Source organism: Pinus tabuliformis, chromosome 1_1 (genome assembly GCF_031772625.1).
Source record: "Pinus tabuliformis cultivar Carrire ecotype Pingquan chromosome 1_1, CPIR1, whole genome shotgun sequence".
Taxonomy (NCBI): domain Eukaryota; kingdom Viridiplantae; phylum Streptophyta; class Pinopsida; order Pinales; family Pinaceae; genus Pinus; species Pinus tabuliformis.
Window position 1 is genome coordinate 702,788,940 of NC_142297.1, and position 4,316 is coordinate 702,793,255.

Genomic DNA, 4,316 nt, shown 5'->3' on the forward strand with positions numbered 1-4,316 from the left:
CCATATGGCCACTATCCTCAACTCGTTTGGATTTGGCTATTTGCATCCACCTATGGGTCCTTATTCTTTCTTTCTCTAATTCAAAGAATAGTGGAATTGCAAATTTTTGTAGAATTATTCTTCCCCCCTCAAGAAAATTGTGGTAGGAGCCAAGACTGGGCTGGGGATCAGGTTATTATAGCTCTGTTTCTTCCTCCTTTCCCTATGGTTGTCCTTCTACCCTTTTCTCAAGCTTTTGGGTCTCCTGTAGTTTTGAAAGGATCTCCTGTAGAAATGTTTGTGCCTCCTGCAAGACTTTTTTTGAGTCTTGTAGTTCTACCTTTTCTTTCCATGTGGGGGATTTAGGAGTCCCCCTTTCATATGTGATAGGTGCCTTGGAAGGGGATTCTTTTCCTTGGGTAGAGGGTGAATCTTCAATAATAATTGGCACTTTTGAAGAAGGTTGGGGTTTCCCTGTTTTGATTCTTGTGCTCTTCCTAGCCCTGAAATACATTGAGGTCTTCCTCTACCTCTTTTGTTTTGGCTTAATTGGTGTGCTGAGGGCAGTGAGAGTAGCTGCTACCTCTCTTTCTAGAGTCTCAGGGGACACTTCTATATTTTCTACCCCTTTTTCTCCTCCTTTTGTCTCTTTCTCTGTCTCTGTTTGCTTTGTTTCTCCCTGCTCCGTCTCTTCAAATTTCTCCTCCTCTATCTTGGTCTCTCCCTTCTTCCCTTCTTGTTCTTCTAAATCACCAGTTGCTTCACCTTCTCCCCCTTGCTACTCTTCCTCCTCACTGGCAATAGGACTGATATCATAGGCCAGGGTTTTTATGTCATCTTCAGCTGTAATGTTTCAGAATATTTCCCATGCTATAGGGAGTGTAAATGTATGGAGGGCTTTTTCCACTAAAATTTTGATTAACCCATGGTGAGCTAGCTGTTGATTTCCTGCTTTTACTTTAGTACTAGAGTCAATGAGGGACTGCAGGAGGAAGTAGGGGATGCTGAGCTTCTAAGGGGCTTGAGTGTCCATGCCATATCTTAATTCATGTAGGATTCTAAAGTGGTAACCATAGACAATGTTGTACCTCCCCTCATAGGAAATATACTTGAATATTTGGTAGCTAATCTCATCCCAAGGATATGGTATGCTAGCCCTTCTTATGCCATTTTTATCTTCTATAGAGGTTTCATTGTTTTGGAAGAAGTTTTTCTTGGCAGCCTGGCCAATTGGTTTTTCATCCTTACTTCAAGGAAACCCAAGAGGAAGGGTAGTGACCTGACTGATAAATTCAGGGGTTATCTCCATGGAAAGGCCTCTAAATGTGACAGTGGCATGTGTTTTGGTGTGAGGGACCAAAGAGTGGGCAAATTCTTGAGCAATTTCCTCATCAAACGCTCAAAATTTGTAAAAAGAGTTCATCCAATTTGCTCTCATGAATATTTCCACTACTTGGGGATGTGCATGGAGCCTGGAGGAGTTGGTAGGCTCCTTCCTCATAAAACCTCCTGTCATTTTGTTTATGCTTCCTTGGGAAACCAAATGTGGAGATGGAGACAAATTTTTTTGAAGAAAAATAGAGAAACAGAAAGACTGTGTTGTTTTTAAGAAATAAGCATAAGTTCTTTTATGTATTTCCTCCTCCTAAAGGATTTATTTTCTTCTCAAAATTAAACCACTGCTTGAATATTTTGATATTCAATGAGAGTATGCATAGAACCTACCTCCTCAACCTAAGAATTGTGCTAAAACCTGTGTTTTCTCCCTTCAAAACAACTCACTGGCCCTATTGTAGAAGATTGTTGTCCCTCTTGTAGAATTCCTGTAGGTTCTCCTGTAGAACTTGTAAGTGCTCCTGTAGAAAATGCTGAGAGTAGGAATATGGGAGAGATCAATGGATAACAATGGTTATGATGTTGTGGAGGCACGAGGAGATTGCAGGAGTGGAGTTTCGAGGAGAGAATGAAGGAAAAGGTGGTGAGAGTGCTCAGGGAGGAGTGCTTATTGCTTTTTATGGATATTTTCGGTGATGGAGGGTGAGCTGGCCAAGTGTACATTGGCCATATTCGGACCATTGGTCCCCACCTGCCTTGTCATCATAGCCCTCTCCTCTTAATCATCCCTCATGATTGCATTGGAGTTCACACTTCCTCCACTACCTGTCCTTGACATCTTTCTTGAGGTGACTGTGTGCACATGTGGGTGACATCTTTGGATGAGTGGAGTCAACTAGATGAAGGTGGCCAAGTTAATTGGCCACCTTTCCTTCATTCAACCTCAACCATCTCATTTTGGTTGCATGCCTTCTAATCACAAAATGCAAACAGAGGAACGGGTTAGTTACTTACCTGAGATCCGAATGCATTTGTTGTGAGGTGTTGTGGCTCTCTCCCTCTGTTGCATGCATTTGTTTCTTTCGATGCATGTTGTCTTCTTGTTGATGTGTGGCTGTGATTTGTGAAGGTTCCTCTTTGGCTAGATTTGATCTTTAGGTGTCTTCTTCAACCTTCATATTTGCACCCTCTTGCTGCTAATATTGGATTTTAATGGGATCAACTACTACAGTAATTCCTACAAGAGCTCCTATAGTTGCTTCTCCCTTTGCTTTCTGTGCTTGTAGCTGCGAGGATGATGCCATAGATGTGGATGGAAATGGAGAGGTAATAGGTAGGCTTCAGGTGAGGTGGATGGTTTTGTTTTTTTTCTTATTTTTTTTCTTTTTCCTATAACTATTTTTTTGTGTTTTTCTTGGGCAGGAAGAAGAATGATGCTTGGGATGTGATGCAGGCTTGGAAATTATAGGAAGGAGGTTTGAAGACTATAGGAGGATTTATAGATCTTTTATGAAGCTTCCTTATCCCTCAAATTGCCTTTTATATCCATTTCTAGCTCTCTGTAATTCCTACAGGAGCCTCATATAGAAAACATAGATGCTCCTGTAGAAAACACAATTTTTGAAAAATAAGCATAGCGAGGTAAAAATAATGCCAAGAATGATGGAGAAAGGTGTGGTAAGGTAGGATAGGTGTTGGTATTGGCTTTAGGGATCCTTTGGCACCTTCTGCTACTTCCTGTAGTCCTCTTGCAAACCTACAATGCAACTGGAAATTCTTTTTTTCTCTCTCCTTTTTTTTTGAAAACAACCAGAGCACCTCAGGGAGGTTTTCATCCTAATTGCCTACCCTGGGCGTCTCCAAGCGAGGTTTTCACCCAGGGATATTATTTTCTCTTCTCTTTTTTTGACATCACTGGGCCTCCTCAGAAGAGGTTTTCAACCCAATGATGGGACTCAAGCACCTCATGGAGGTTTTCACTTGAGTCCTTATTATTTTCTTTATTTTTTTTTCCTTCCTCAGTGAGTGGGTGAAGTGGAGGCTAGGACATGCTCCACTACCATCACTTCCCTATTTAAATCTTCAATGAACTCTCACTTGGAGAAGGGTTTCTTGTAGACTTTCAACTAGTGTCCATTGAAAAGCATGGGGATGGCTTCATCATCAATGGTTCTGATTAGAACTGAACCATTGTCATTGCATTACTCCATAGTGTAGGGTGCCAACCATCTTGTCCTTAGATTAACCTTGAAATATTTGTATCTTGAATCATAAATTAGTGCCCAATCTCCATCTTGGAATTGCTTCTCCATGATGTTTTTGTCATGCCATATCTTTCTCTGAAGCTGAACTACTTTTGTATGGGGAAGGACCTGTATTCTATGTTCATCCAATCCATGGAGTTGGAGTAATCTTCCTTTTTGTGCATGGCTGAGGTCTAGGTCCTGCTGAGCTGCCATCTTTAGGGTATTGAATTCAAATTCTATTGACAACAAAACCTTCTTCCCATAGAACAGCTCATAGGGTGTGAACCCAGTAGTGGTCTTCCATGTTGTATTATAGGCCCATGTGGTCTCAACTAATATGTCAGCCCAGTCTTTCCTACTACTGGTCACTACCTTCGTCAGGATCCATTCCAATGCTTTGTTAGTGACCTCCACCTGCCCATTGGCTTGTGGACGGTAAGGGGTGGAAGTCCTGTGCTTGATTCTATGATGTGTGAGCAGGTCTTCAATCAAATTGGAAGTGAATAGGGATGGATTGATTTTCAAGGTTCTTTCTGGGCCGAACTCTATATTCTTAACACAAAGAGAAGCGAAGTTGGCCGCATATAGATCAGTTGAGGGGTTGTTTTGGGTTTCTCTTACTATGTCCTCTAAGGGTGATACACTGGGAGATGGATACTGAATTAGATTTTCAATCATATCTTCCTCATCCTGCTGTTTCCCCTCGATGGCGATTCCTAATGTAAAAAGCGGTGCATAATAGACTTCATCCTCATC